The sequence below is a fragment of the Varanus komodoensis genome, unplaced genomic scaffold (genome assembly GCF_004798865.1).
Source record: "Varanus komodoensis strain SLA01 unplaced genomic scaffold, ASM479886v1 scaffold8, whole genome shotgun sequence".
Taxonomy (NCBI): Eukaryota; Metazoa; Chordata; class Lepidosauria; order Squamata; family Varanidae; genus Varanus; species Varanus komodoensis.
In genome coordinates this window covers 31,990,985-32,004,159 of record NW_025336481.1, presented here as the reverse complement: position 1 = coordinate 32,004,159, position 13,175 = coordinate 31,990,985, and the positions used below count along the sequence as shown (strand labels likewise).

At 39.9% G+C, this 13,175-nt stretch overlaps 1 protein-coding gene across 47 annotated transcripts in view; it reads left to right on the top strand.

Annotated features, from left to right (window-relative positions):
* The window catches only part of SORBS2 (sorbin and SH3 domain containing 2), a 205,143-nt gene that overhangs the window by 34,164 nt on the left and 157,804 nt on the right, over positions 1 to 13,175 (top strand). For 7 of the 47 annotated variants that reach the window (XM_044455056.1, XM_044455055.1, XM_044455088.1 and 4 more), the window contains one exon: positions 6 to 137. The exons of the other annotated variants lie outside the window; for them this stretch is intronic. The gene's annotated coding sequence lies outside the window, so the exon portion shown is untranslated. The remainder of the gene's footprint in view (positions 1 to 5; positions 138 to 13,175) is intronic. 47 annotated transcript variants of the gene reach the window in all.

The following is a 13,175-nucleotide window of genomic DNA, read 5'->3' as shown; positions in this document are numbered from 1 at the left end:
TGCAGGTTCCTGTTCTTCAGTTAAAAGTAGAGAGAAGCTAAACATTAAGAAAGGGCTAAGTCAACAAGTTCTGGATGTACAAGAACAAAAATATTAATATCTCCTACATCTGAAAAACAAGAAGACTCTTCTGACTGGTAATTTCCTTTCTCTCCCCCACCCGCAAATGTGTATTAGGGAATTGCCATTTTGTTCTGTATTCATAGCTGGCATTCCTTGGTCATTAATTAACATGCTAGAGGAATTTGCCACAGAGAGTTAATATTTCTTGGCCACACACGTGTACACACACACACACAGACAGTCTGCTTTGCAATCTTAGGGTGGAGTACACAAAGGTATGCCTACCTAGTGCTATTTCCAGTGGGAAGAGTTTGGGTGTAATAATTTAGAAAACTTAATGAAACTAAGTTTCAGGAAACTGTATTAATCTTATTTTTAGGAAACTAGGCTTCTCCCCCAGTTTTTTAATGTCTGATTAGGTTTTTTATGTCTAATTATTACCTCATTTGAATAGATCTTGAGACGGACTGCTGCATAGTTTTCTTTGTAAAAGTGTTTTGCTTGTCCTTAAGTACTTGAAATTCAGAATCCTATAATTTGCTTACCACTACTCAGGACGACTTCATTTCTACACTATGTACACATACTGTTAAAATAACTAAAGTGATGTATTTAAGGAAAAGTTCTGTTTCTTGATTTTGCTGCCACCTCCTCTGCTGCCTTGTTTATTAACCCCTCCTTTTCCTCAGCTAGAATTCCTTTGTCTTATATCTTCTTTTTAGATAGCCAAAATATATCAGTACCTTCACTCACCCTCCCCAAATCATTTAGTCATAATCTGTCTCTTTCTAAAAAATAATGTGGCTCTCTTTTCTGTCCACTGTTCAGCAGTGGAGCAGGTCAAAAAGGGTAAAAGCTGCCCTATAGAAATACTCTGTTTTGCAAAGAAATTCACCTTAGCCAGAAGGTTGATGGTTAATTCCCAGGAAGATAATCATGGGAAAAGATATTTCCTGTTACTGATATCCCACTTTTTAAAGTAGTTTCCCCAAATGGCTTGCATTAACAAAACATAACATTAGCAAAGTTCATTTTTTTAAAATATCAGTAATATGCAACTAAAAGAATAGCAACATTTTAAACCAGCAGAAGAGCAGAAATCAATCTTAAAACACCATCTTGAGAGAAAGCTTTTCAGGTTGTTCCTAAAAGTAGAAACCTTTTGGAATTTTTTGTAGAGCAGAACTGGGAAATCTCAGGTATGGGGCCCCACTCAAACCCTCTGGTAGCCCCAGGCTGCCTTCAGGAGTTCCCCAAAGGGCCACATCTCCATCTCCTGTCCCCATCCTCATTTGCGGGTTTTGTGCAGTTTTCCCCCAGTCTAAAAGGTTGAAACATCTCTCCTAAGGCTTAGTTACAGGCAAGAAGAGTTTTCAGTTACCATATGGGGAGATTTGAATCTTTGGACCCACCCCCTTGCCTTTGGCTCCAACCACATTGGGAGGCAACCTGCCAGAGCTCCTCTGAAATTGGATTCGTCCCTTGTTGTAGAGGGAATACATCAACGTTGATCCCACCACCGGAATGTTCCTTTCTGTGGTACCCACCAGTCAAATTGTTGCTAAAGTTGTATCGGAGAGCAGGGCCCCTGATGTGGATCGAAAGGCTTAAGGCAAGTTCTTTAAAAAAAAAAAAAAAAGGAACATGACAAGTGATTCAAGAAGTCATATGGCAATCCCCAGACAGATGCAATGCAATACTCTAAAATACACATGCATCTCTTTTAAAAGGAAGGGACAATAAGACCTTTAAATGCTCGATTGCATTGTGCCAGTTCAGTAAATAAAGGCAATCCTTTATAACACCTGTAGGTATTTCCCTTTTGTTTTTGTTACTTTCATAGTGCAGGAGACCTATTTTTTTTCAGGTGGGAAAGCTAGCAAGTGCTTTAAAATTCTTATATTGGTTTTTCGTGAAACTAATATTTGAGTTACAGGAATTATGTGCCAAAGAATGTCTCCTGCATGGTAATTTTCCACTAGTTCAATATTTAAATGTCCTCACGTAGCTTACCAAAGCAAAATATTGCATGCAAATAAAATGGTGCTCAAACTGGAGCCAAGTAATGGCAAGTTTAAATCAAGGATTAATGTTTATAGCCGGTGAATGTTGCTCTTGCAAATAGAGGTCTGTAACCAAAGTGCTGAGTTAACCTGAACTGAAGGGATGTGAACACAGCCCTGCCGTTCTTCTGAATGAAGGGGAATCTCTGGAGAGGAATGGAATGTCTTTCTTTTAGTAAATATACCTCTGCATTCATGGAGAACAAACAGTAACTTTCTGTGCAGGTTCCCTCTTTGACAGTGTGTTCTTTGTTCATTCTCCAGTAGTGGTGTCAAGTATGTCAGTGAAAAAATAATATTTTTTTAAAATTCCCTATTTGCATTTTTCTTTGGCTTCCCTGGTTCAGCCCCAAGGAACTCTAAGCCTTCAGGAGCTTAGCACTGTTACTGTGGTACTCTGAATAAAAGGAGTTCTTGGCATAACTGACATTAGTTAAATCAGACTGCAAACTTATATATCCTTAACCTGGGTATATAAGTTTGAAAGAGGAGAACTTTGCTCAGGGCTGATTACTCTGGATTGCACTGTAAATGAATACAAACTATCTCCAGTGCTTGTTTAAAAATCCAGAGCATTTTATATTTGTGTGTATCATTAGCTTTCGATGGTGCCATTGCTGCCACATGCCAGGCTGAACTGTACACTGTACAGTAGGACTGTTGCTTCCTTTTCTTCTCTCTCTCTCGCTCTCTCTCTCTCTTGCTTTTGCTATCAAAATAGCTTTATTTCAAAGGAGAGAACTGTATTATGTAGACCTTTTCCCCAAGCACAGAACAACTTATTTCTTCAGAGTGAATAGTGCTGGCTGCATGTGCTAGAGATTTATGTGCCTGCTGGAGGCCACACTGGGTTCTAGATTTGCATCTGCTATGGTAGGTAGAGGTCCAATAAAGCCCTTCCAAGATGGAGCCATGAAACCAAAGCTCTGGGACTCTATATGGAGCATGTGCAGGAATAATAAAGAAAATGTCTTTGCAAAGAACCTTTCTGTTACTGTCTACCCCCATTCTGCCCCGCCTCATGAACAGTTGCTGTTTATATTTTTGTGATTAGGGGAAAGACCTCCTAGATAAAAAAAGAAAAGTAGGGATTTTGTAGCTTGACTTTTGGATCCAGGCTTTGGTTAATGTTATACTGAGTACCCCACTCAGCATGGTTCCTTAAACCCCCATGTATCATTTTGGAAAGGACTGGAACAACCGCTTGGTGGAAAGGGGACCAGCCCCATCACCTTCAGTGGATCCAAATTAAGCACATGCTCAAACTTTGATCTCCCCCACAGAATCTCTTGTTTAACAGATTGAATGCTGTGGTCAACTTCTGAGCAAGATTTGCTATTCTTTCCTTTTGAATTCTTACACAACATTGTCACCTTCCAAAGCTACTTTTAAAATCTTTTATCCTTTTTAGAAGACATATTTGGAATTTCGTGTCTGTGTTTTTGGGTAACACAAGTCAAAGTGTGATTTTCTGTGTAATTGTGAGTATCAGTTCACCTAGGACCTATTTCTTTGTGCACCCCTTCAATATCAAGGTGTGAGGGTGTTTGTAGTTCAGTTCAATTGGCATCTTGTAGCTCAAACTTATTTTATTGTACCTATATATTCTGACAAGTTTCTCATTGTTGAAGAATGTGTGAGAGAGTTATTATTAATATCATGGGGCTTGGGTTGCTTTTATAATAGGCTATGTCCTGATCCTCAGTTGAAGTGCTGAGGGAAATCATGAGTGCTTAAGCCCTTACTTTACCTTTAAAACGTTAAGGCAGCTTATCCACCTTGAGAATCAGGCCAAAAAAAGTAATGCAAATGGTCACTGAGGCTTCAGATAAAATTTAAATGGGTAATTGTCAAGCTGTGCATTTCCTGGAAACTGCAGATATATTGGAGAAGGGATAATGTGGTACTGCTTTTCTCTGCATCTAGGATTCCCAAGCAACTGCTTTCCTGCTCATTCCATAGGAACGTTCCAGTTCTCTTATCATGGCCACCCCACCCTGTGTCTTAATTCTTTATTTCTTTCTTGATTTAATGCAGATTGTGTACTTCCTCGATTTAGGACAGAAACCAGATAGCAAAAGGAGCGACTAGTCTCAGCATGCCCTAGCCAGGAAGAACCATTTACATACTCTAAAGGTGATAACACAAGAAAGGCAAAATCAGGATGGCAGGGGGAACAAACCCTTGCTGGTCCCCAGTCAGGCAGCAAGCTAAGGTCTGGGGTACCATTGATATCTAAGATGGGTGGGTTGCACTTCTAGGAAGGGCAAGGAAGCCGCTAGCAAGTGCTCTTGCAATGCTGCACATTTCTGGAAAGCTTCCTGGGTGATGTGCACCTGAACTGCCTACAGAAAGGCAGGAGTGGGAGCAAGAAGATGGCCGTACATGACTCAACCCCTGAACTGATGCTGTAGGCCCTGCTGTGGGTCAAGGATCTCTTTTCCACATCTGTTCTTGAGACAGCATCCAACCCTCTATCCATGCTCAGAAGAAGGGAGCATTCTCTCTGTCAAAGGCAGGGCATACAAGGCCCTCCTGATGTAGCTGAACTGCAACTCCTATCAGTTTTAGCCATATAGCCAGTAGTGCAGGATGATGAGAGTTATGGGCTAGGAGGGCCCCATATTCCCCACCTCCGTTGTACATTATCTTGCTGTCTTACCTCTTGTTCACAGCATACCTACCTGGATTTTTAGCATTCCCTGATTATTGTGACACCAACTTGCAATTCTCACCACACTGAATAGGTGGCAAAGCAACAGAGATCGGTAATAAGGTCAGAGCATATCTACAGTTCATTCTTCCTGTTTAGGCTTCTTGTCTTTATACAACAACAGTGAAAATTACATCATTGTGGAAGCCAGGCCATGTAATTTTATTGAAGCAGAATCATAGCTGCAGATGAAGTAGAAGTAGAAGAAGAAAAAGAAGATGAAGAAATGCAAAAAAACAACGCCAAGCCCCAGAAGCCCTCAGAGCCCTCTTATCAATTTAGATGGTTCATCCCCCATTCACAAATGTTTTCTGTGTTCCTTATCTTCTGAGATTCATCTTCTGTTATTGTTTACATGTAGTCATGCCCATTTTACTAAAACTTTTTTGTTAAGATACATTTTTCAGAAAATGTGTTATTTCACAGCAGATTCAAAATGCCTCAATGTGCAAAGTTGTATCTATCACCTATAAAATTCTTGTCCAAAAGCTCAGTGTTAATTCTCTTGCTTAACTTAAAGGGTTTACCTTTCGCCACCACCAAAGTGAGTGTGGGGACTTGTGCATGTTAGCTTCTCATTAAATCATTATCATTCATGTGTGCCTAAATGAAGCAGTGGAACATTTAAAATTCATTTGTTGTGGTAGAGCTGTTTAAAGTTTCCACAGAATGGCTACTGATCCTGCGTAATGGCTGTCATTGTGCCATTTTGGGGTAGAAAAGGCGGGGGGGGGTAAAAAACAAATAGTATATCTTCTTTACACAGTTTCTCTTTTCCCTTAAAGGGTAAATATCCTCATATATGATAATGAATACTTTGAGGTTAATAATGCATTGGGAAGGCTATACTTTTTACACAGTATAACATATGGAGCACACCTGTTAAAAATCTGGAACTGTGCTTTGAGACTTCTTGTTCTGCTTCAGTCTTAATTCCCCAAAGAGTCCATGGATTCAGTTGACATATAGCAAGACTTGTAACATACAGGATATTCGGAGTCTACCTATACAGCAGTCTTAGGCAACCCTTTATCTTAAAGGGGCAAGAAATGTACACCTCCACCTGTGACTGCCAAAGGTTCCTCTGGGGAGAAAAATGTGTGCTTAATAAGTGTGCAGCTGAGTGCTTATAGATCTAATAAACTGTGGCAGCTTCTGTTCATTTAACTAAGGTACATGCTGTTCTCTGTATCTGTCTTTCATGGTGATAAGCCCCACAGCAGGGTGACTGAAACTGTCAAAAAAGGAGTGAAAATGAGTCAGTTGGTGCTTTAGTTCCTTCTGCTACTGCTGGTTCGGTCGCATCAGTACATGATATTATGAGCATCCAGTCATTGCTTAATTCACCCAAAGGGAAACAGATGTTCTGAAGGTCTGGTGGCAACCAAACTGCTCCCAGTCTATCAACTCAGCTTTGTAAATGATACCAGGATGCACAGTTCATGGTCTGACACACGTCCAGTTCTGGTCTTCTAGTTATGGCTTGAACAAACACTGTCCACGTCTACCCACAGGCTCATGACATTGTGGCCCATGACAGTTCATACCTATGTATTTGACAACTCAGCAGCAAAGCTAGCCTGTGACTGGAAGGTGCATGGCTGAAAGAATACCACCAAATAGCTTGTAATTAATACAAAGGTATTAGTTTCACTCCATGTAATAATTAATTGTTGGCAATATACTCTGTATAAACCAAACAAAGAGCAGCATCTTGAAATGCAGAATATGTGGGACTGATCACCATGAACTGTCCGTGGTATAATGCCTTCCTCAACCAAGTGGCTCCAAATGTTTTGGACTACAGCTTCCAGCATTCATGGCTATCAGCCATGCTAGCTGGGGCTAATGGGTGCCGAGTCTAGAACATCTGAAAGGCACTCAGTCAGGGAAAGCTACGTAGTATAACTCCGATGGTTCATGTTTATTATTTATCTGAGGTAGTTTAATACCACCTGTAAATGTAAAAAAACCCCCACTTTGTCAAGGTGGTCTTCAAAATATATTATACAGGATGCAATTAACTTGAACAACAGCATTAGAATACCATTTCAACATATTTTAAAAAAAGATCAGCTACCATTTAAAATGTAAAATATACCCCAGAATCAAATAAAAGCAGAGTGAAGCATTCATATGTTTTAAGGCCTGTTTAAAAATTGTTAGGCCAAGCATAGTTCCTGGGGAAGGACATTAGGATGGAGGCACCCTGGGGAAGCAAATGCTTTTCTTTCAGAATCTATTCTACAGGCAGTCCCCCAATTCAACAGAGTACATTTTAAACCTTACTGGTACAGAATGCAAGTTACAAAGTAGCTATCTGAAAAGTGTCAAGGTGATAGAGCATATCTTCCCACTTCTTTGATATTTATGAATAATTCACTCTTTGAATAGGTTCAACACTTCTATAAACCTATGTTTCCTCCTTTGGCCACTTACGGATAAATTTCTAAATGTTGCATTAGCATTTTCTTCTGTGTGAGATGCTGTTTCACGCTGCTGTGTTCATCAATATTTTAGAGTGCTGACTAAGCCAAGCTGGATAACTGGTACTTTCTCTCTGCCTGATGGGTTTTCTTGTCTTAACCAGTAGTGTTTTTATCCCTGAAAGAGATTAATCTTCGCAGGGCCATAGCTAACTGCTACTTTTCAGATCATTCATCATTATTTTCTTGCTTTTATGTTTCTGTCTGCTTTTCGCAAAATACTTTTGTGTTTGGCATTGATGTTTGTTTTTCCCAAATGGGAAAATTAACAGGTATCCAACATGAATGTTGTGCAAACAGTTCTCAGATTTGCACACCTTTCCAAAATTTCCCCCATAGACTAAAACCTGGATAATTTAAATGTGTGCATTTTGAGAAAGTTGTATGTGTTTTTAAAAGCTGGGCATTTTTAAGTACACATTTTGCACATATGATAGCAAGTTCAGGAATCTGCAAACAGTTTCAGAGAAAATGAACTGTTTGCATTCAGGATTGAAAGCAAAGTCTTTTTGAGTGATTTATCAACTAAAATATAATTCCAGAACATACCTAGCTATTTTGTTCTCTTTCCCTAATATTGAACTTGCTATTTCTGCTGATAAAGTAGAGACTTTTATCCAGCTATCCACCACAATCCCAAAATCTTTAAATAGTCACAGTCAGTTCAGATCCCACCATTGTATGTGTGAAATCAGGAATGTTTTTCTGTGCATCACTTTAGATTCAAGAGCACAAGTGCTGCCTTATACAAGTTCAGACTATTTGCCAATTCTGGTGTTGTGTTTTCAGGCTGCCCAGATTCTAAGTTCTAACCCATTCACTAGTTTAAGACACACATGGTGATGCTATACCGGATAGCTTTCTCTACTCTTCTGTAAAACCCACTCTGAATTGGGACTGTGGTAGTCCAGGGGAGAAGGATTTAGGTTCCCCCCCGCCCTGCCATTTTTAATGAAGTTCTATAGCCACTACTGCAGGGGCTTAAGGGGAAGTCTCTGTTGGGGTCAGTGGAGGCTTAATTTAGCAAGAACCGAGTAGTGGTGGGGTGGAATTCTGTGAAAACAATGAGTGGGAAGCACAGGTCTTTCTCTCCTGGAGTACCACAGTCCTGATCCAAATCAAGGCCATGTGCACTTACAGGAGAGCAGTGAAAACAAGCATGCAACGTCCTACAGTGCATGCTTTAACAACCGCTTAGTTTCACATTACCTGCTACCTGATCCTTTTTTCACTAGCAGTGCCCTTGATTGAACTTGCCATCTTCTGTATTCAAAGCATGTGCTACCCCACACCTACAGGTCTTCCCAACTTTGCATTGAATCTTTGTAGCCTGTCTGCTCCACTTGGGAAAATTCTTTTGAAGCATTCTACAGTCTTGGTTCTTAGCCAACCTGATTAATTTAATAACCCCTACAGACTTGGTTGTGTCACTGCACTCACTCAAACTAATTTATGAATAAGGTAATAACACTAATTTTCAGTAGTATTCCTTGTGAGATCTCAGTACTCACCAAAATATTATTATTAATAATAATACTTTAAGCAAGTGAAGGTGTCTGTCTGCCAGTATTAGCCTTTGCAATAGAAACCGCATAGAGGAATGCACTGCGCTTCCTATCCACCCTCCTATCCACCTTGACAAACCTTCATATCAGTGTCATCTTCTGATGTGTTTAGTTGCCTTTTTTAAAGAAATATACTTCTTAAAAAGATCCACTTAGTATATTAGTATTTTCTTGGACTTTCTATGCAACTTTCTGATCTCTGTGCTTCTGTGAAAGTGATTTTAAAGAAATTTGATTTCTCCAGAAGATAAATGATGCTTAATTACTCTCCCTCTTATCTAATCCTTTCATAGTTCTTATATTTGAACTTAAATATGACCATGTTGGACTTTCCACTTGCAGAACATATCAATATGTATCGAATATGGTCAATTTTCCTGAAATATTCAATAGTACTTGCACCCCACAGCAAATCCTAGGCACTCCTCAGGATTTAGGATTGTTTCCTGCCAACTGGAGATTGAGAAACAAATGTGATCATTAGGTCTAATTAGGATCAAATATTTAGTAAACACTGGTAGCTGAACCTAGTGTACTCAGGCTGAGAAATTGTTTGAGGGTAATGTGCTGTAGAAGTAACAAATGAAGCATGCATGGTTGAATAAACCTCTACAGAAATTTGTCTGTTCCTGTGGAATGTCTTTTATCTAAGTCAAAGTTTTCCATACTTAAAATATTATTTTCCCACCATTATTGAAAATCTGGATCAAAGTGTATTTGCAGCATAAATCCATCTGATGCATGATCTAGGTACGTGTTTTCTGTAATGGCATTAGGAATCATATTGGTTTGATAGACATTTCATATCAAAGGTATCCAGTGTTTTCTACTTTGTCTTTAAGAAAATATGTCTGTAGTCGTCCTGGAGGTCAAAAAACAGGAACATTGTTGCTCCTGTTTCACTGTTAACAAGCCGAAACAAGCCGAAGTTCAAAATATTTCACACCACAAAGCAGTTTTATCCATCTCTTCACTCGCACCTGTGTCATAGTGCAGAAGCTGGGCTAGTCTATGTAATTGTTTTCGGCTCCTTTAGGACTGTAACGTTCACTGGAAAAGTAAATTTCCCTAAAAACTTCATTCTGGTTCCCACCCACAAAACTGTACTAATCCCACTGTTTCTGAGACAGAGCATGAGTTCTTGATGAGCTCGGGCAGGCAAAACTCTTGTTCTGATGTTCTAATGAATTTTTTTAAATGCCTCAAACAAGAAAAGTGAGAAACAGTGAAAGAGCACATTTCTATGTGCATTGTTCAGAAGTATGCGCTTCCCCCATTGACTAAAAGTGAAAATGTGTATATTTTAATATCCATCGAAAGTGAAAATTGCAGAAATACAATTTTGAATGCTGTTATAATTTAGAAAATTAGCAAACTGTAAAAAGATGCTCCTGTTGGGAGATTATAATTAGACCCAAATTAAAATTATTCGTGTGCTGAAATTGAATGTTAGTACATTGCTTATGATGTGGCTACCAGATGTGGAGAAGGGTTAAAAAAAGGTCTGTGAGAATGTGTTTTCCTTCTTCAGTAGGAAAAATATAGATTGTATTTCTCTCAATACTACATATGAGTAAGTGTTACAACAGCAGTTAAGTCAAACTGCTAACTTCAAACCAGGAAGGCATGTACCCTAGAGCTCTTTCCTTTTATCGAGGAGTGCAGGTGCACCATTTCTGCAAAGTGCATTTGCCACTGTTGCAGGATATGCTAATAATTACAGGGCAATTTCCACGGTGTTGAAAGTATGATCTTTGTCACAAACAAATGCAATTACAAGCTGGTGTTTGGAAGAGGCCTTACAGAAATGACTCTTTAAAAAAAAATCACTGGCTCTGAACAGATGTGGAGGAATGAGTATTTAACATGAAAACAAAAATGGACGGGGGAATGACAGCTTCTCCTGCCCACCCCCATGAAATATCATGAAGAAAAAGAGGGTAGGGAGAGAAGACGACAAGGCCTTGGTGCTGCTTACTGCCATCTTCCCACCTCCCATAGTATGAAGCCAGTGAAATCAGTACCACCATTCTGCTCCACTGAAAACAGTTCCTAAAGAGCATGGCAGACTCTCCCCCATGCTTACATTCCCAAGAGTAAGTGCCATTAAAGACAATGCGACATACTTCTGTGTAGACATGTATATCTAGACCATTTTCATCTAGTTGTCCCCTGAGCCAACATAATAAAGGGGGCATATGAAGACACCCCAAACTTTTATTATTTGCAAAGGTCAAGTAAGAGGAATAGCAGCAGTTCCTCTGAAGTTCATTGTTTAAGTCAGCGGTGTGCAAGGAGGTTCCATGGAAGATGGCAAAGCAACTGAAAGCTGATCAGACTTTTGTTTTGTCCAAGTTTCCTCTTGTAATGCCACTCCCAGCCTCTCAGCTCATTGAAACCACTCCTCCTCCTTACAGAACTGTACCAGAAGATTACCACATATTCAAATAGATACCATGGAAAAACTGCAACATAGGTATAACTGGTCTGAAGAAATCCAGGATGCATTGGCGGAAGAAGTGCAAAGAGGGTGGTTTAGGATGAAAATTGTGTGACATGCCAATGAGCCAGGCATTAAAGTATTGTTAGATGTGTCCAGTGTAGATTCCCCCAGGATTCCAACTCAGCCAGAATTCAACATGGTAGCTTGAAGCAGGTTAACTATGGTTAGCATCAGTGCCCAGGTTTAACCATACTTCTGGGCAACAGAAGGAGGTAAGAATGAATTTACTCTGAAGAAGAAAGAGCTGGGCAAAGGAAGGGAGCAATCCTGGAGTCACTTCATATCTAATAACCATGGATAGTTCCATTGGTGGAGAAAAAGAGTCTCTGTGGGAAGAAGACACAGTGTGGGATAGAGTGCTGGACTGAGGAGATCTTGGTTCAAATCCCCACTCAGACATGAAATTTACTGGGCAACCTTGGGCCAGACAGTAGCTCTCAGCTTAGCCTACCTCACTAGGTTTTTGTGAGAATGTTCATACATTTGGGGGTGGAGGAGAGACAGTGTGTGCCACCTTGAATTCCTTTGGAAGAGAAGCAGGATATATCTGTAACAACACATTGTCATTGTATTGGCATGGCCCCAAGTGAATGTCTTCTGAAGTCTCTAAATCCATTTGTTCATCTTAAGTTCCACAAAACACAAGAGGAGCTGGGAAAGGAACCAAGCATGCTTTGCTAGGTTTGTGTGCCATTAGATACTTGTCTGTCAAGATGCAATTACTCATGGCAGCCACCTCATAACAGAATATGGGGATCTGCAAAGAACAGCCAAATAAAAATAACGTCCTGAAATATAACAATGGTTTAACTACCATTGTGGTCATGTGCCCTTAATTCAACCAACACTGAAATCCTAGTCATAAATGCAAAGAAACTGAAAAAAGACCATGTATGACTTCTGGTGCATGAGGTGAAACGGGGTTGGTAAGTCTGGAAAGCCCAAGCTTAGCGGAGCTCATAGCATGGGGAATGTTTGAGGGTCCATTTGCACTATGCACCAAATAAGGCTTGCAGTTGGGGAAAGAACTGCCATAAAGTTCTTTTGTTTCTGTCTTCATTGCTGTTTTGGAAGTATGAACCAGTTCTGAGACTCTAGTATAAATCCTTCCAGGCTTAGCTATGTGGCATTCTGACTAGTGCATGTATATTCAACAAAACCCAGCTGGCAGTTAGAGTTGAATGTTAAATATATATAATCAGGAGTCCAGACAAAACAGTGTTCAAAATAGGGTGGAGGGTGGGGGAGACAAAAGCTGTATGATGCTGTTCCAGATATAATAAAAATATTGATCCAGGATGGCAATATTAGTGTCATTTGCTACTAGGCTTTTAAGATCAATATTACTGAGCAGGTAAACCTCTGAGATTAATTGGAGAGAGAGAAAATTTGAGAAGCAGAGAACTGAATCATGCTCAACTTTGCATCTAGAATTGAGCTCAGAGGGAATTGACTTCCATGACATGATCAAATCCCCAAACCACAGAAGAAATTATCTTTGCAATCTAATGATGATAAAATTAAGCATCCCAGCCATTGGCATTCACTGGAGATCCTTGAATGTAAATGAGATGAGGTGGAAGTAGGTCACGGATTTGCTAAGTGTCCTTTAAAAAAAAAAGGCTGGAGATAATTTATGCAGCAGTGGGAGACTGGGAGCTCCACTTGGCCAAGTGGGAGCCACAGAAGCAGAACAAACTGTTGCGGCCGGCTATGCTTCTGCTCACCCTGCTAGCCAGCAAGCTGGTGATACCGTATTCTGTTCTATTTGGTCACCCACCC